Genomic DNA, 20013 nt, shown 5'->3' with positions numbered 1-20013 from the left:
TTTTGTGACGCACTGACAGCGCATTCCTATGCCCCATATTTACAAGGACAGGAAAAGCCACCCTCCGTGGTCTTCCCTGTCCTTGTAAATATGGCCCACTTGCAGCACTTTGCGTGAAAGGGATTCTCCATGGGTGCTGCTGTGGGTGTTCCCACACACCACCCATGGAACCAGACACATTTCCAGATTTATGAGAAATCGTAAACCTGGAAATGCATCAGTTTGCCACGCCACCTTAAGGGCAGCAGAGCCAGGCACATAGAGGAGAAATGTTTTCATTTCTCCTCTTGTTTTCCTCTTTCAATGCGTGCTGCATTCTACAGCACACACTGAAAGAGGAAAATGCCTGTAGTGATAGTTTTTGTGCAGGAAGGTCCACCTTCCTGCACAAAAACAATCTTTGCATGGCGCAGGCAGCTGTTTGTGTGCCAGCCCAGGGGAGAGCACAGGAATGCTACTTATCATTGTAGATATGGTGCATTCCGGTGCAGTCTGAAAGTGCCGCAGCGTGGCCAAGCAAAAGGGCTTGTGGTGCCACGCTGCGGCACTTTCTTGTACATCTGCCCCCAAAAAACCCAGGGGCTTATTTACAAGCCCCTTGCACCACTTTTGCATCACTTTTCCCATGTTAAAAATGACGCAAAAGTGGCGCAAGGGGCTTGTAAATGAGCCCCCCAATTTTGTTCCAAAATCCTATGGGCCTATTTACAAGCCCCTTGCGCCGCCGGTGCGTCACTTTTAATAAGGGAAAAAGTGACGTACCTGCGGCGCAAGGGGCTTGTAAATAGGCCCCATAGTATTTTAGAACAAAATTGGGTTTTTACACAAAAATGGCATGCTTTTTGAAAATTCGAGTATATTTATCCCAAATAAAAAAGTGATATCTAGGTGATTATATTTTCGAAACTGCCAAGCTGGTGTTTGAGGACATACGATTTCTATTCATGCTGTGTTCAGGGAAATGACTGCTAGATCGTTTCACTTTGTGCCATCTGATTTACTCCATGACCGACATCTGTATTTGTTATGAGTTGAATGACATGACTACATCTGTTGGAGTCCAAGGCCTATAATGATTTGTAGTGAACCTCTGGTGTAGGTTGCTCCAGATCTGCTAACCTCTAGTGTCTACAGCGTCAGAGTGTGAGATCTCTCTAAGGGGCATATTATCATGTCAATTATTACTGCTTTAGCTTCCGTTTTCGGGCAAAAAGCATCGATAATTTTATTGCACCGTCAGCAAGGACACACTAGAGTGTGAATCCTTGCCTCAGCGCCCGTTTTCATAATGCCCGACCTCCCAACTCTAATTATAGGCATAGTGGGCGTACCTTACTAAAATAACCTGGGAAATGTCGCTAACACAACTATCTCCTATATCAATCTTTCCAGCAAACCCGCGTAGCGATATGAAAAGTAGCGCTAACCGCGCTTACCGCTGGTTTACAATATGACTTAGCCATTATATCCTTTGGGAGGTGGATTGTATGGACGAGTCCACCCTGCCCTATCTACAGGGATTTGCCTATCGCTGGATTTCCAGCGATAATCACACCTTTTTCTGCTATCGATGTTTTTTCTATTGCCTTGGAGTTAGACGTTGATGATAACGCACCAACTCGGCGATATCAACCAGCGATAGATGGCGATATTCAAATTCTCGCTAAGCACGAATTGCGATATTTACCGCTATCTGTTGATAATAGGCCCCTAAGTTTTTAATTTTTCCACATATATTTGCAGTGAAAAGGTATGGGGGGGAGTCTACTTGAAAGGTGGATGTAAAATAAAACACAGCTCTTGGGGTAGCCGACAGAGTCTAATATGTTTCATGTAAACTCGCCAGCTGGCAATCAGAGCATAATGAAAGGCAATGCCATGTCAATGGACCAGTGCATAGCCCCTGATCAGCTGGGCATGTAATGTTTCAATCCATGCAATGTTCATTCAGTTTTGCACAGTTTCTCCAAATGCACGTGAATAGGAGTGGGAACAAGAGACAACTAGAAGTTTGTAGAGGGGAGGAATGTGAGATGTCCTTGACAAAGAGATTCAGGTAACCATAACAAGAGTCATTCTCTTACTTTCTAATTTGAGCCAATTTCAAAACTAGGTCATGCTTGACTAGCACAGGCCAGTAGAATGTGCAATGTACAACATAGAAGTACACAACAAGCCCATATAAAATGTGTGTAATTGAGCAATCATATCAAGGTTCTAGTGATCTTTATATATAGTTGCTATAGGTATAGAAAGGACCTTGCAGTTGGTTAATAACATACAACACACTTTAAGGTACACTTGAGCTTTAGTGTTTTCATAGTAAACATATATAATATACATTAAGGCACAGATTTAGGTAAATCAGCTTTCTCAGTGGAGGAACTGCACTGCGGAATTGAAAGAAGATGCTATATACATTTACTAATAGTCATTGCAAACTTGCATATACCCATTTTTTTGACCCACTTGTCAGGGTCATTTTAGTGAACTTGTGCTGAAGATTCAAGCTCCTTGCACTGTCTGATCGTCACGTTTCCCATATTAAAAGCGACGCACCGGAGGAGCAAGGGGCTTGTAAACAGGCCCCGCAGTCTGCTAATTTATTTAACTTGTCTTGCAGATAGTTATTCACACACACACATACACTCCTGGTGTGACTTCCGCTTACATAGCGGACAACCAGTGCTATGGAATATTTCATGGGCGCCTCTTCAGCACCCATGGCTTTTCAGTACATTTAGGTACAAAGCATGCTCTAAAGATGATTATTTGGCCCCATTTATACATTTTATTTTCCTAAGAAAAGTCCCCTCCCCTTCTGAATACCTCTGGAATTCCTGAGCTTGCATACTGTGTTCTGCTTGTGCCGACTGTTTATGCCTCACAGCTGTGATGTTTTTGCTGCCACCACTGTGCACTTTCTATCTTCCTCCCACTTCTGTTTTGAAAGTTCAGCAGCTGTACTTAAACCATAGGCCCTCCAAGGAGTAAATGCCCCTCTCCAAAGCCCCCAAATCTCCGCCACGGTGTTCCAATTTAATAAACCATGCTCTATTGCATATCTCATAGATGCTTATATTTCTTTTATATTTCAGAAAGATGCAAAAATCCAATCTCAGGCTGGTCTGTGCTCATCCTGGCTCCCTCCAAAGAATGGTATGATCGTGGAGAAAGGGTGCAAGTGACGTGCCCCGCGGGATATCGAACCTCGACGTCAACATTAGAGTGCAGACAAGCGTTCTGGGCCTCTGACAGTGAATGGGATGCGACGCCCACCTGCATCCGTGAGTCAGTGTGCCTTACCTTTCAGTTGTCACTGGTTCTCTGATCAAGTCACTGTGAGCATTTGTTTGACCTGGAAACAGACACTGTATCCAGAACCAGGTGAGCGTGGGCAGCGTTATTCGGACTTGCACACCCTAATGGACCAGGTCTGGACCCAGGTCAAATACACATGAACAATATCACACTAGTGGGGACTTTTTTACGGAAATATTTTGCAGATTTGACGTCCTCCATTTCAAAGGAACTCTAGACCGCGCCGCACAGAAGTGGAGGCCAAAGCAATCACGAATGTTTCTAAATAACGCCCAGCAAAATCAAGAACAATAACATAACTCAAATTAAATATAGTTACAAAATACCGTGCTAATGACGTGAAAAAAATATATTTGCTGCGTGATGCAAGCGAGAAGTCCTATTTATAAAGTAACACAAGAAAGTTTAGAATATAAAATCCTACACGCGAAAAAATATATTATGTTTAGTTTTTACAACCGTCATGATGGATAGGTTGGGCCCATTGAAATGTGGAGGAGAAACAGAAGAATACCTTCAGGGAATATGAACACAATACTCTATTCTGGTGTTTGAGGCAAGCGAGTGCTATGCCTCACTAGCAAAAAACAATCTCAGACTTAAGGACAAATTGAAGGTACATGAAGTAGCCACCACCTGCAAGGGAGGACAACTCGTTCACAGTAAACATCAGAGGAAGAAACTAGCAGAACAAGGTTCGTGGGGGAAAACAATTTGAGAAAAATAAGAATGAAATAAATAAACTATTTGTAATTACTGTCACCACCTATGAGGAGGTGAAGGTTAGTGCAATGGTGCCTTCAGCTGTAAAAGCCCGCCATTGAGACCAAAGTCCTAGGGGCATATTATCAAGGACCGGTGTTAAAATTATCGCTGTTTTATCGGCAGGAAACTGCCGATAAAACGGCGATAATGGGCTTGATAATACACCCTTGTTAATTCCCATAGAAGCCCATGTTAACACAAGAACATGGGCTTCTATGGAAATTAACAAGGGCGTATTATCAAGCCCATTATCGCCGCTTTAGCGGCAGTTTCCTGCTGCTAAAACGGAGATAATTTAAACGACGTTCTTGATAATATGCCCCATACTGTCTTTTCTGCATATGAAGTTAATTTGAGGTGGGCTGTACGGTTTGGGGCCACCAGCAGTGACTGTGCTCATAGACGAAGAGGTGTGGCGCCGTTCGATCCCTGGCACCGGCGGCAGGTCAGCCCAGCACCATGTGACTCTGGGCAATAGCTTGCTTAATCTTCCCAACGGCCCTGCTGCGCCTAGAGACCCTTACGGGTGATTGTGCGCTTTACAAATGTGGATTAGAAGGCTGTGAGAAGTTAGTGGGACCTTGGTCTGCAGTTTAGCAAATGAGGAGCAGCCGTGTCCAGCAAGGGGAGGAAGGTGTTTGAGATTGCCGGCCAGATGAGGCCGAAGTTATAAGGAATTGATGATGGTCCGTGTCTGGGCAGCTGGTAAAGACTGGACTACGTGATATTAGGTAGAAGCAGGGCTGAACCTTGCAACCACCAGTGGAAGAAAGAAAGAAGACTTAGTTGTGTGGTGGGAGGTGCCAGCAGGTCTCACTTGAGGTTGCATCGAACCAGCAGGAGGGCAGACAATGTCATAGGGAATCAGTGGACTCTGGGTCCCCACAACTGTGGGGGCGCAGGTTCCTGAGGAAATGTACTGCTCAGAAGAACATGTCCTTGAATGAGCACCTCTGGTGATTTGTGCTGTTGCACATGGAGGGTCCTGGTCTGGGTTTGCCGACACCACAGCAGCAACGACTTTCCCCAGGGTCTTTGTTTCAGGTGTATAAATTGAAAAAAGAAAGTAAAACTTTGGTAGCATTGTCCTTGGGCAATTCCCTCTCCACAGGAGGACTGTCAACAGGACTCATAAGTCCCTGGAAATGGCTGGCTTTTTCAGTATATCAACTATAAGAATACCGTGATACAAGAATATTTTATAGCAACATTTTTGACAACCCAAAAATGTTGGAATATATAAGGGAAACTATAAATTAATTATTCTTAACTCCACATTTACCTAATCCCGTGTGTTTGTGTGTGCTTGTGCAAATGTGTGCATATCTTTGTGTGTGCGTGTATTTTGTATGAAAATAGGTGTGTTAGATGCAAAAACAGCGTTCCTACCAGTTGAATAACGAGGGGAACGTATGAATTCCACTTATAAGGAAATGCCAGTACATTTTAGGATATGAGAGAAACAAATCCAATTGGTATACCTTGTAGCTTTAAAGTGCTATTTGATCTAGTGAGTAAAGCACAGTGTTGCTGCCTCATATTATTGAGTGAGCAGCATCTCCCTGCAGTCTGTGCGCGGGGGAGCCCGCTGCCACTCAGGATCACCTGAGCCCGCCTTCACTAAGCTCCGCCTGGACTTCTATTCTTACTTCTATTTTTCAGAAAGATGCCAAAAGCCGATAACTGGAGGGTCAGCTCTTCGCTTCTCCCCCTCTAAAGAATGGTACGATCGTGGAGAATGGGTGCATGTTACATGCGTTGAGGGGCACCAAACATTGACGCCATCAATACTGTGCAGAGAAAAAGATGGGAGTTCTCTAAGTGAATGGAACGAGACACCCACCTGCATTGGTAAGTGCACCGCACCTTTCGGTTTTGCATTGTTCTTCCAGCCACAGATATTAGAGTCAAATGCCAGAATTAATGCTGCACGGAACGCTGACAGGCACAATATTCTGACCAAAGTGTTATCAGTCTAGTCAAGTCAAGTCAAGTCAAATTGAAATTTGTATAGCGCACTACTCACCCAGAGGGTCTCAAGGCGCTTGAGGGAGGGGGGTACGTTACTTATCAAATATCCAAGTTTTGAGTTGTTTTCTGAAGGAGAGGTGGTTCTGTGTAAGGCGGAGGTGGATGGGGAGAGAATTCCAGGTTTTGGCCGCTAAGTAGGAGAAAGATCTTCCTCCCATGGTGGATCTTTGGATGCGTGGAATCGCGGTGAGGGCTTGATTGGACGATCGTAGTTGGCGGGTGGGGGTGTAAAAGGTCAGGCGCATGTTGAGGTATTTGGGTCCTAGGTCGTAGAGGGCTTTGTGTGCGTGGGTGAGGAGACGGAACATTATTTTCTTGTTGACGGGGAGCCAGTGGAGGTCTCTCAAGTGACCAGTTATGTGATTGTGGCGGGGGATGTCTAGGATGAGTCTGGCGGATGCGTTCTGAATGCGTTGGAGTTTTCTCTGTAATTTGGCCGTGGTTCCGGCGTAGAGGGTGTTTCCGTAGTACAGTCGGCTAGTGACAAGTGCTTGGGTGACCGTCTTTCTTGTTTCGGTGGGGATCCAGCGGAAGATCTTTTTGAGCATGCGAAGGATGTTAAAGCATGATGATGAGATGGCGTTGACTTGTCTGGTCATCAAGAGGGAGGAGTCCAGGATGAAGCCCAGGTTGCTTGCATGGTCCGTTGGTTTGGGTGCGCTGCCCAGGGCCGGTGGCCGCCATGAGTCGTCCCAAGCAGAGGGGGAAGATCCTAGGATGAGGACTTCCGTCTTGTCTGAGTTCAGTTTTAGACGGCTGTTCTTCATCCACTCGGCTACGTCTTTCATCCCTTCGTGTAGGTTGGTTTTGGGTCTTTGGTGAGGGAGAGGATCAGCTGGGTGTCGTCTGCGTAGGAGATGATGTTGAGGTTGTGTTGGCGCGTGATGGATGCGAGGGGACTCATGTAGACGTTAAAGAGGGTGGGGCTGAGTGATGATCCTTGTGGTACGCCGCAGATGACTTCAGTGGCCTCTGATTTGAAAGGGGGGAGGCAGACTCTCTGGGTACTTCCGGCGAGGAACGAGATGATCCAGTCCAATGCTTTTCCTTGTATCCCGACGTTGCTGAGGCGTTGTATAAGGGTGCTATGACAGACCGTGTCGAACGCTGCGGAGAGGTCCAGTAGGATGAGGGCAGCTGTTTCTCCGTTGTCAAGTAGTGTTTGAATGTCGTCTGTGGCTGCGATGAGGGCGGTCTCGGTGCTGTGTTTGGCTCGGAAGCCGGACTGTGATGGATCGAGGGAGCCGTCAGACTCGAGGAAGGTGGCGAGCTGACTGTTGACGGTTTTCTCAATGGCTTTGGCAGGGAATGGGAGGAGCACACATTTGTTAGACTGTCACACTGGCCTCATAGACGGTGCCTCTGAAGACAACACACCGAAACTGCAAGTTGCGCAAAACTCTGCAAGTGTGTTATGAAGAAGAAAGGAACCCAAATAAGGTTGGTCCGGGACCTTGGGTAATCAATTATTTCTAAAGACAGTGGTCCCTAGACAAGAATTAATGAGAGCAAAATATAGACCCAATCAGTACTATATTTTACAGCTTTCCAGCTGGACAGGTGTTTTTAATATATAATTGCTTAAATATACACAAACGTCAGCAAGAAACAAATAAAGTGGGACACAAGCCTGTATCCAACTTAGTGGGAAGGACGTACAACATGAAACAAAGAGTAAATTGTTTGTATGAGACACATTTTGGTAAGACAAACAAATTATTGTGGAGACACCGTTACACATAATAAGTATTAAATAAAGAGGTGTATATGACATACAACAAGTCAACAGCATTTTGATCCTTTCAAAAGATATAGGATCATCATCAGGACATTAACAATGGTATTCCTGTATACATTTTGTGTAGATCCAGGTCAGAGTGACATGGAGGAGGTTTGTTTCAGGCGAAGACCGTGTAGAAGTCCAGGCCAAGTACACGGAGAGTAAAGGATGCAGACAGCCGTGGCTGCGGTCTGTACAGTTGGATGCTGGGTCAGAGTCGACCTAATAAAGGCTTTAACAGCATAAAGGAGGCATTTGAAAATGTTCGCTCCACGGAACAGGCTTGAAATCAGAGTGACCTATTGCAGTGGGCGGCTGTATATCAGGGACGGCAAGCCAGTAACCTGTGAGCCGCGTCCGCGGTCTCTAGTGACAAGGAATGGGGTCAGGGCCAATCTGTGAATAACCTCTGTTACAGCATGTCTTGCCTGTCGGGATCGGGGATATGAAGGGAAACTCTGCAAGTGTAGCAGTTTATCGAAGACTATCCAGGTCTCCCATCTTTGAATGATACATTGGTTTCTAATGGCAATGAAAATATTTTTCTCCAATCTTGGATATTTCATAGATTCAATGCTTGAATCATTCCCAGTCGTCGAAGTGGGAGTCCCACTGTATCATTTTAGAGCAGTATGTATCACTATCATATGCTATAATGGAAATTAACAATCACTTCAATATCCTATCTAAGTCCTTTTCAAAAGAGGACAAAAGTTTAACTATAACCAGTCAGGTGACAGCATCATGTAGAATACTCCCAAGAGAGGCTGAGTCTCTCAGATCTTCTACTGCACATCGTGTGATGGGAGTCTCCCTGAGCTCTGCTCAATTTATTCCTCAAACTCACACATTTCAAGAAGATTCTTCTCAGGTAAGATATGTATTTCTCATATTATATCAGCCTAGGGTTACCTGACTATTTCCGAGCATTCCAAGAGAGGGTTATTCAAGCCATGCAGCACCTGTGGCAAGAAAAGATTCCAATCTGATGATGCCTATAAACAGTGCATCTATTGTCTCTATCCTGAGCACACAGTCAAAGACTAAGATTTACCGCACTTTCTCCCAGAAAACCCTGAAGGACAGGGATGGAAGACTACTGTTGTGGTTCCAGAGACTTAAGACAAAAGATCACCCTGTCTCTGAGGAAGAGAGTAATGACTCCAAGGTCTGGCAAATCTCATAAAAAGATAGAGCCTATGAAAAGGAGCCTTCTGATTCACCTAAAAAGGCCCTTAGAAAATTTCACCATAAGACACCTAAACATCTTTAAAAATCTGAGCAGAAGTTACCAAAGAAACCTTTTTCAAAGTTTCCTTCAGAACCCACAACACCATCTGTAAGAGAAGGATCTCTCAAAAGTTCTTCAAAATCTCTTCCGTCAACGATAGGAGGATTTTCTGTGGGAAAAATCCAATTTCTTCTATTTCATCACAGTTGTCAATGACATCAACAACCTTAATGTCCACATTCTCTACAGTGACATTACCAACGATAATATTGCTATCTCCAGCAGTGTCAGTGACCATAGTTACCTACAGCTACTGTCGAAGATAACATTGTCAATGAAGATGACTCCAGAATTTCAACTGCATTGGCGAAACACTCATCAAAGCACTCATCGACAACCTCATCGATGATGGAGCCACCGCCAACAACGATCCCATTAATAAAGACATCAATGACCGAGGATCCGTCATCGATAGCACTGTTGGTGGAAGCATCATCGTCCAGAATACAGTTGATGACAACATTGTCGTCAAGTACACCGTAGATGGTAATTTTGTCAAAAAAGTCAACTGTAATACCAGAAAAAGCTAAGAAAACTTTGTCGACAAAGTAACTACTTTTGATGGATGCACAAATGTCATCATCCCCAAGCACCTTTAACACCTTTGTTGCCTGTGTCAGATATGTCGTGTTCTGGAGTAATTAACCCTGATGTGATCCTTCCAATTCACACCTCTCCAAGTAAAGTGTCACCATTTCTACCGGCCCATATACTGGATGAAGAATTTGAAGATGAGGGTCTCTTTGGAGATGCTCATAGCCCTTCAGAATTGCAGGTTAAATATCAGGGGTATGATAATGATGAAGACGAATACAGTCTGGAAGAAACCTATAAACAGCAGTGCTCTGCGAATATGCAACACGGTCAACAGAAGCATTCCATTCAAATGCCACTGGAATTAGTTACCAACCTCCAGAACATGCTACAAGATTCTTACAAACGGTTCCCTGAAACCGTGACAACTGAGCCTACCCCACTATTACAAGCACAAGTGAGGTCTCCACAACTGCAAACTCCCCCACCTCATCCATGCACATTACAGTTATCGATTACTCCTTTGTCATCTCCACCATTGGTGGACCCGCCAGCAAATGATCCTGACACTTCAGAAGGGAATCAAGAGAAAAGAGAAATAAGGGATCAGGCCTCAACTGCTACTGAGTGAGATAACTACTTAATACCAACACCATCTCCTCCAGTAGACTCGCCTCCGGAAGATAGAGGTGGCTTCCATAATATCATGGAGAGGGCAACAAAGCAGTTTCAGTTACCTGTGACCACCAAACAGATGTACTGTTTGTTTTATGATTTTAAAGAACCTATAAAGTGTGAAGTAGTGTGGCTCACTGGTTAGAGGCGGCAGACCCGAGAGCAGAGGACGGCCCGGGACCAGGGTTCGATTCCCGGCGCGGCAGGTTTCTGGACCAGGGTCAGCGGACTCGATAATTCTCTCGCCTCGGTGCCCACTCTGATCAGCGATCACACTCGGCAACTCTGGGCATTAGCTTGCCTCATCTTCACTAACGGCCCCACCAGACCGCCGGGGATGCCTGGTCTCACCCTGGAGATACCCATTAAGGGACCATCTCTCAGGGAAGCCAGGAAGGGTTTCGCAGCGGTCGAAGCGCCTTGGGACCCTCCGGGTAAGTAGTGCGCTATATAAATGCCTATACATACATAAAAAAGTCGGCAGCCATGCCTAGATTAGACAAAATTATAAGGCATCAGATAACGCGCCAGCATGTCTATTGCGTCTCCGGAAACCCAATTCAGTCAACAGCCAGGCATCTCAGAGGTGCTTGAAGAACCTTTCCACCCTTATCACAACACCACCAGATAGGGATGGAGTCTGCCTTCACAACGTTGCCAACAATTCGCTAGTATGGCAATGTGAGCAGGCAATTCCCTGACAATACTAGGAAGATTTGACAGGCAGATGTGGTACAATATATGAATAAATAATAGACTGTGCCATTGATTTGTCCTCAACAGGGTTCTGGCAATTAGCAGGTGCTGCAGTGCTTAGAAGCCATGGCTGGCTGAAAGCGACATCATTCAGACCAGATGTCCAAAGTAAAATCTTGAATATCCCTTACAATGGAGAGGCATTGTTAGAAAACATATTGATGAAGTTCGACAAGCTATTAAAGCCGATACCGACACTACCAAATCCCCGGGAACTTTACAAATGAAGATTCAGCCCTTTAGAGGTGCTAGCGACAGAAGTTCTTTCTCATATAGAGGAGGATTCCAAGCTTATAGGCAGCAATATCAGCATTATCAAGGACAATAGTGCCCCAATATACAGAACAGTACAGACAACCACCTTCGGTGGCATACAAACAGCCAACAAGTGGAAAGCAGCCCAACAGAGGACAAGACACTGCTTAGAAAGCAATGATCTTACTCCCCACAAATCTCACAGAACATCCTGGGGGTCATATTTCCCATTATCTCCACCAATGGTCCCTCATAACAACCGACAAATGTGTCCTGGACATTATAGCTCGAATGCATACCCACAGATTCACCAACAAACCACCAAATATCCCACCCAAAGGAGCACCACCTACCGATCTAAAACAACTACTGATAAAAATATCTATAATGTTGGAAAAAGATGCAATAGAGAAGGTCCCTATGTCTCAGGAGGGAATTGGGTTCTACACCCGTTTCTTCCTCATTCGGAAAAAAGTCAGGGTTCTTGTGCCCTATCTCAGAACTTCAGAAGCTGAACAAATACTTGAAAAAACAGTAATTTCAAATGGTCTCCCTGCAGGGCAGTTTACCCCTACTCAATGAAGACCACCAAATGACAGCTCTCAACCTTCAAGATGCATACTTCCATGTCCAGATTTACCCCAAACATCGAAAGTATTGACGATTCCAGGTAGCTGGCACCCACTACCAATTCAAGGTTCTCCTTTACGGATTAATGCCAGTCCCAAATGTGTTCCCCAAATGTATAGCCCCTGTGATTACCCCATCTGAGACAAAAAGTATTCTCATACTTGGACGATTGGTTAATAAAGGCACCAATCCCTCAACAAGCCAGAGCGGATACGAAACTAAGCCTCTCAGCATTAAAAACACTGGCTCTTACAACAAATATGCAAAGTAATCTCTCAATCCTAGGATGACACTGACTTTCCTAGGAGCAATATGAGACACCAAAACAGACAAAGCATTTGTCTCCCTGGAACAGCAGAACAAGATTCAGCAATTAGCCGAGCGGCTCCACAAAAGAAAGTCTGTTTCAGTTTGACAGTACCTTTTTGAGTAAGCTGTTACAAAAGTCTTCAGAACAAGTACAAGCATCTGAATACGTTCCTTTAAATTTGACAGTGGATACCAAACGAGAGTATGTGATAGTTTTAGCAGCCATGAATACATAGGCAATGCCTGTGGTCAGCAGTTCCTTCAGACAAGAGCAGTAATGGTCTGAGAACCAGTAATGGTGAGTCGGATCCCCGTTGGGGTACAGCTCTGCCTAATTACACCTCCCCTGGTGTTCCAGGGAGCATAGTTTCCAATTGCAGGAAAACCAGTCTCAAATTTGCCAAAGGATGGGTTGGAATGCTACCTCAAGCAATTGCCAGTAGTTACACTTTTTACAAGCATTTCTTTCACCACTTTGTATGTGTTTGATGTAACACCCTAAATGGCCAGATGTTGGTACCATGCTAACTGTGCCACTGGAACTAATCCTGACTGATGAGTCGCAATCAGGGTGAAACCGGTCTTGTGTTCCAGTTCTGGGAGTGCTTAGCCTTGTAGTTTGGGCTGTTTTTGTTAGAGCTGGGTCAAGGCTGATTAGCAGGGTTTAAACTGAGGTGGCATGGTGGGCAAAAGAACGATGGCTGAAATACTAGCTTAAGGGATTGCTAGTCGTTAGATTTATTGCAAGCATTCCTGCCATCACCTTTTGTGTGATCCATGAGACAGAAAACTTAGCCCTGCCCAACTGCTTTCTGTGGCACAGTGGAGCAAGGAACGTTCCCCATGCCTGGCACCAGTTTGCAATGACTTCTGACATACCCCTCACTCGACTACTCCCCATCCAGCACATGCAACCTCAGTCTGGTCAGAGCAGGTATTAAATGAGAGTAGATTTGTCAGCAAAATTGTAATCCCCCTTCGGATTTGGACCCAGTATTTCCAGGTACACATAGTATGTACTATTCTTTGGACAAAAACTCAGAAGAGCTTGATTTAGGTGCAGGGATATCTCAGTTCTTATTTCCAGCCACATGGTATCTCTGCCCCTAAATATGATCTGCTCATCATCTGAGTCAAAGAAGTGGGATTCTGCGGGCAGGAATATTTATGTAATTTCAGTTGCATTTATGAAATGCTAGTGCAGCATCATTCTTGGACACATATGGGCATCCCCTCTGGGGGTCTCCCCAAAGATTTTCGAATGACATTTTTTTGATAGATAAAAAGTTTTGAAAATGCGTTTAATATTGTTCAACTAGGTCACAAGTGAACCAACAGGTGATTCTGATCTTGCAGCTCATTGCTAATGCTAAGGGCTTTGTGTGTTATGCAAGCCACCTTCATTAGGATCCTAGATTCAACCCGGAGCCAGTTGAGGGTTCTGAGTGATTGGGGAATGTGGTCATATCGATGTGTGCCTGTTAAAAGTATGACTACTGCATTTATTGTTGCTTTCATTGGTGCTAGGCTGGATTTCAGTAGATCTATGAGTGTGTTATTCCCATACTCCAGTCTAGAGAGCACTAGCAATTGAACTGCCATTTTGAGATCACCTATCAGTATGAAGGGTTTTAGTTGTATTAGTAGGTGCAGAGGTAGGTAAGCAGTTTTTGTTGCCGCTTGTATATGAGCTGAAATGTTTAAATAAGTCTAGTGTGATGCCTAATGATTTTATGGAGTCAAAAATGGTTGGGGTGCAGTTTAGCGATTTGAATCGATCAATCAATCAGGCGTTTATTAAGCGCGACTACTCACCCGTAAGGGTTTAAAGGCACTGGGGGTAGGGGGTTGCAGGCTCCAGTCCATCAAGGAGGGGGTCCGTCGAAGAGCCAGGTTTTGAGGTTTCTGAGGAAGATGGGAAGTGATGCTGTCTGTCTGAGGTGGAGCGGAAGGGCGTTCCAGGTTTTGGCTGCAAGGAAGGAGAAGGAGCGGCCTCCCGATCTGGTTTTTCTGGTGTGTGGGACCACGGCGTAGGAGAGCTGGGCTGATTGTAGGGTCCTTTGGGGTGCATGGAACTTGAGTCAGCTGTTCAGGTATGCTGGTCTGTTGTCATGGAGGGCCTTGTATGCATGGGTGAGCATCTTGAAGGTGACTCTTGCATCAATGGGGAGCCAGTGCAGTGTGTGCAGGTGCTGGGAGATGTGGCAGTGTTTTGGCAGGTTGAAGACCAGTCTTGCGGCGGCGTTCTGGATGTTCTGTAGCTTGCGGGTGAGGTTTTTGTTTATTCCGGCATTGAGTGCGTTGCCGTAGTCTAGACTGCTGGTGACCAGGCCGTGAGTGGCAGTCTTTCTGTGTTCAAGAGGTATCCATTTGAAGGTCTTATGTAGGAGGGTGTGGAAGCAGGAGGACGAGACTGAGTGGATCTGGCGGTCCATTTTGAGCTCGGAGTCCAGGATGATTCTCAGGTTAAGAGACCAGAGTTGCAGTTCAGGGGATCTAAGGGGTGGAGAGAAGCGAATACATTCAGTTTTTGTTTGGTTGCGCTTTAGATGGTTGTGTGCCAACCATGACTGTGTTTTCTTCATGGATTCATCTAGTGTCTGGATATCCTCATCAGAGGATAGTTTAAGGTATAGCTGAGTATCATCAGCATACATGTGGTATGAGATTTCTGATTATTCAAGGATTTCAGTGAGTGGTTCCATGTATAAATTGAAGAGTGTTGGTGAAATTGTACATCCTTGCAGAACGCCTCTGTCAATGTCTGCTATATCAGATAGTGTGGTGCCACTTTTGACTCTGTTGTTGGTTCTGCAAGAAGGAGGCAAATCGATTAGGGACGGCTCCTGAAAAGCCCATTCTGGATTCAAGATTGTCTCTGAGGCATTTGTGGCTAACTGTTTGAATGTCACTAATATATCTTTAAGTAGTAGGAGACAGGATTTGTTTTCATTTGTGATGTTTGTATATTATCTAGGATGTTAAGAATGGCAACCTCAGTATTGTGTACAAACCTGACATCTGATAGGTGTCTGTCCAAAAGGTCAAACTTCTTGATGTGCTTGCATAGCTGATTGTGGACACATTTTTCTACCAATTTAGCTAGGAAAGGAAGACTGGATACTGGTCAGAAGTTGTTTAAGTCATTCTGGTCAGTGCCCACTTTTTTTAAGTTGGGGTGATACTTGTCCCATCTTCAGACATTCCGGGAGGGACCCTTGTTGTAGAGATGCGTTTATGGTTTTGTCCGTAAAGGAGTGACGGTTTGGTGTATCTCTTTCAGTAGGTGGGTGAGAATGGGATTGTTGAAATGTGTGATATGTTTCATGGACAGAATTGTTCTCTTAATTTCCTCCTCAGATAGAGATCTGAAGCTGCTCCAGAAGGCTCTGTTTTCACCTGGGATGGTTGGAGACTGTTGATTCTGACTTCGTGCTGTGTGCTGAGGGAGTGGGGTTGATGGATTCTCTAGGTTAGGTACTAGATTGGCTGTAGATAGAGTTGCTTATGGTTGTGATTTTTTCTTTAAGGGAAGTGGAAAAGGCTTTGCAGATGTCGGTTGAGTGGTCTGCAGTTGTGAGTTCTTCGAGTTTCCAAATTGTTGTTTTATTATGTCAAATAGCTTTTGTTGGGCCTGTTCTTCGCTTTGTCTAGTTAAGATCTGTTTGCTGATGTTTTAGCATTCCACATAGCTGTTATGTATGCAGCTCTGTCCTTTCTCAACTGTTCGAGAGAGGTGATGGTTGGGTCCTGCCCCCAAAGCCATTCTGCTATCCTTCTTTGTATTGTTACTTTTATTTGTATTTGTGTGTGTATTTGTATGTGTAATTAATAGGCTCATGTGCACCAAAACTTCTTGGCTCTAAATGGAATTATGTTTAATAATAAGGGTGAGGTATTACATCTACAGAATAACAAGGTAGTTTTATTTAAAGTTTGTCGAAGATAACAAGCATGGAGGAGGAGCTAAGCTCACAAAGAAGTGTGTTCCACTCCCTAGCTGCAAGCACAGGATAACCTTTATCCCCAAACATTTTAGTCTCATTTTGGGAATGGCTAATAAAAAGGTCAGCAAATTTGTAGGCTCCAGCTGGATTGTAATTGCTAAATTTGAAAGCTAAATAGAGGAAAACAGATCCCTGGATTACCTGGTGTATAACCCCATTGTCTTGAATTGAGCTTTCGTCCTGACAAGTAGCCAGTGTATATGTTCAAGTACAGGAGAGATGTGATCACGAAGGGAATTATGGCTGATAAAATGAGCGGCCATGATTTCAACTAACTACAGGCTCTTAAGAGTTTATCTCAGACTCATATAATCCAAGCAAGATTGCACAAAGGCTAGGACTACAGGAATTTGTAATTTATTGTCAATCAGGGGCAGCATTTTTTTCAGTAGCTACAGTTGCTAGAAACAGCTGGAGGTCACTCTGCTTTTCCAGAGTGAGGCCTAAATCAATATTGATGCCCAGGTTATTGACCTCTATTGAGGGCTCATGAGAAAAAAAACTGGTTTTGGTCAAATTGGATGGGGTAGGTTATACACACTATTATTGCTGCTCAGTAGTTCCGTTTTTAAGGATTCAATTTGAGACATTGTCGTGAGGACATGTGTCAGAGTACCCTTTTCACCTGCTGAAGCAATTTTTTAATATCTTGACTGCTGAAGTAAAAAAAAAGTCTATGTAGCATAGGCACACATGCAGAAATGAGCACCCATAGTATTCAACATTTCTGCAAGTAGGGCGAGACATATGTCAAGGATAAAGGAGGATCATATAGAGCCCTGTGGTACCCAACAAGAAGCCAATTTAGCATAAAATTTCAAAGGTGGAAACAAAATGGTCTGAATATGAAATTACTCAAATCAACTAAGTGATTGAGGGGCCGAGCATAAATTCATTACTCAAGAGTGCAAGAAGGCATGCTCGATGTTATCAAATCCCACTGATAGATTGAGTGTGTTAGAACTGGTTATTTTTGGTTGGCTAAGGCTTGCGCCAAAGCCAGGCAGAAACCACCATTCTAGTCAGGGCAAGGGAGTAATACGCCAAGATAACCCCTGCTCACCCCCTTGGTAGCACGGCACGAGCAGACAGGCTTATCCCGGAGGCAATGTGTAAAGCTTTTGCGCACGCACACAACAGCAATAACATCCTAGGCACACCACAAAAGGAACTCCACACAAGGTTATATAAAAATAACTTTTGTATTGGCAAAACAACTCAGATAGTAATCACACAATATACATTGTGCCAACTGGCATGGGCAATATTCACACAGGATTATTTACACCAGGACAGGGCCACATGGGCCACTGTCAGAATCAACACTTAGTAGAAATAGCACTTCTAAACTTAGAATAAGCGTAGCACAAAATAACAATTATAGGTCACAACCAGTAACCACTGATAACCTACTAGGCAAAGCAAACTTCTAAGCATGAGCACCTTTAGAAGTCTAAGACAAGCATAAAGGCAAAGCGGATTACGCATAACTCACATTTGGGCCTAACCGGTAAAAATACAGTGGGCAATCTCTCACTAGTCTAAACACATTAGACCCTCCCCCTAAGCATAACTCACATTTAGGGGCGTGACTCACAGTGAAGTAAACTCTCACTAACATAAACCTACATAGGTAAAATAACCTAATAATCATAGTAACATCACATTGCTCAAAAATCGCATTCGGCAATTACCATTATAAACATAGTAAAATCACATTATGCAATAATCACATTAGGGCTTTGCACCCTACCCACATTCCAGCCCCCTGGCCAACTGGCCATCCCAAGAAGGGGCTCAAATGCCCTGTGTCCAGAATGTCAGGGCGCGCTGCCACGCAGCGCCAGTCATGGGTGCGCCACCGGAGCAAACCTAAACTTTGCAGCTGCCCACTAATTGCTGCAAAGGAAAGGTTAAACCCAGTAAAGTCAGGGGACCTGGGTAGTTATACGGTGCAAGGGAAAAGGGTCCCAGACAAAGAACAAGTGATTACAATTTTGTGTACTTATTTCAAGAAGACAAATTATTAAATGCAACAGGATTTATTTCAAAATTGCATTATTACCTTTCATTGGTTAGGTTTCATCAACAATATTTCAACAAACTTTATGTATATGTGCCCACATACACAACAGGGAAGGGGGGTGAAGTGAGGGAAAGTGTCAGGGATATAGTCGGATTGGGGGAATAGTCAGAATCATTCGTGACAGGTATTCATCATAGCTTCAAAAACAATATTCATGTGGTTCCTTGAACCAAGGGCCACATTTTTATGCTCATATAGAGTCCAGAAATCAAATGATGCAGACCACCTAACTCGCCTTCAGCTGCTTCGGTCTAGCTTGAGGGTAGGAGTTGGTGAAGTTTATATGGTCTACGTTTCGACCCGAAAGATGCGTAGGATAGTAGTCCTTACAAAAGGGGTCTTCTTCAGGACAGAATGGTTGTGGGTGGGCAATCTCCTATCGCACAGGAGGAGAAAGACCGGGAAAGATTATTGGTCCTAAATTGTCGGGACTTGTAATTCGTTCCTTGCGGGTGCTTGTGTGTGCTATTGGAACACGAATCAATCTCAGGCGGCAGGGACCTTGTCGTATTTCTGCTGTAACATATGTTTCTACTTGCTTGGGATGTGCATATATTCCGTGTGTTATATAAGCCTGAATGCCGCTGTTCTCCACAGGAATGATGGGCGTTGCTAATGAATCAAAGTTGACACTGTCGCCTGTGTCAAAATGAAAGCGCAGGGGAGTCTTCGTCTGAACCTCTCTGGTTTTACTCTCGAAAAATGGATCTGAATTGCACCAATGCGTTAAATATACCAAACGAGCCCTCCTGAACCGCCGGTACAGGAGTCAATGTAGTTTCAGCACATAGATCTCGCTAACATTCGCTCGCCATGTGATGTTACTCTCTAAAACTGGCTCGGAATTGCACCAATGCGTTAAATATACCAGAGATGCCCTCCTGAATCGCCGGTGCAGGAGTCAGTGTGGTTCAACAGCGCGTCTCGCAAGCTTCCCTCGCTAATTGCTGGGCAGCTGGGACAAATCACAAGGGCCTAAACGCTGCAGCTGGCTCTAAGTGCTGCGCAGCTGTGACAGGCCAAGGTAGGGGCGAAGGAGTGCAACTCACTCCTGAGTTCATAAAGAACAGGTCCCCTGAACAGAAACAAAAGCCTAAATGGTGCAGCTGCCCACTATTTGCTGGGCAGCTGGAGACAAAACTGCGACAGGGGCTCTCACTAGCCCCTAGAACAAATCTGCGCCATCTGTTGGAGCTACGAAAAGAGTTATCAACCCGCGCTCTCCCTTGCGTGTACTCTACTACTTAATTTCTATACATAATTGGTACATTGTTTGTGTGCTGTTTGGTTGAAAGGCAGCCAGCCTTAATAAATGATCAACCTCTGGTGGATACTCCACTAGTATACCAAACGCACTACCTGGTAAAGTATTACATTTAACAACAATTAATACATTTATGACTTATCCCAGTAATCACTCAAGAAAATTGTTTTCAAAAAATATTCTTGTATTGTTATTCAAACAGTACATTGATTATGCTGATCCAAAAAAATAATGAATTTATACAAAATAATGCAAATTCAGTTGCTTCAGTGTTATTGGATAATGATTGTAAAAACGATTAAACTCAAT

The 20013-nt window shown here is 44.3% G+C and overlaps 1 pseudogene across 1 annotated transcript in view; it reads left to right on the top strand.

Annotated features, from left to right (window-relative positions):
• Nucleotides 1-20013, top strand: part of LOC147726128 (uncharacterized) — a 261305-nt pseudogene that overhangs the window by 108368 nt on the left and 132924 nt on the right. The window contains exons 3-4 of the transcript XR_015309266.1: nucleotides 3099-3287; nucleotides 5749-5937. The product of XR_015309266.1 is annotated as an uncharacterized LOC147726128 (transcript). The remainder of the gene's footprint in view (nucleotides 1-3098; nucleotides 3288-5748; nucleotides 5938-20013) is intronic.

Source organism: Lissotriton vulgaris, chromosome 3_1 (genome assembly GCF_964263255.1).
Source record: "Lissotriton vulgaris chromosome 3_1, aLisVul1.2, whole genome shotgun sequence".
NCBI lineage: Eukaryota > Metazoa > Chordata > Amphibia > Caudata > Salamandridae > Lissotriton > Lissotriton vulgaris.
The sequence above is the reverse complement of the archived record's forward strand: the minus strand, read 5'-3'. Positions and strand labels throughout refer to the sequence as shown.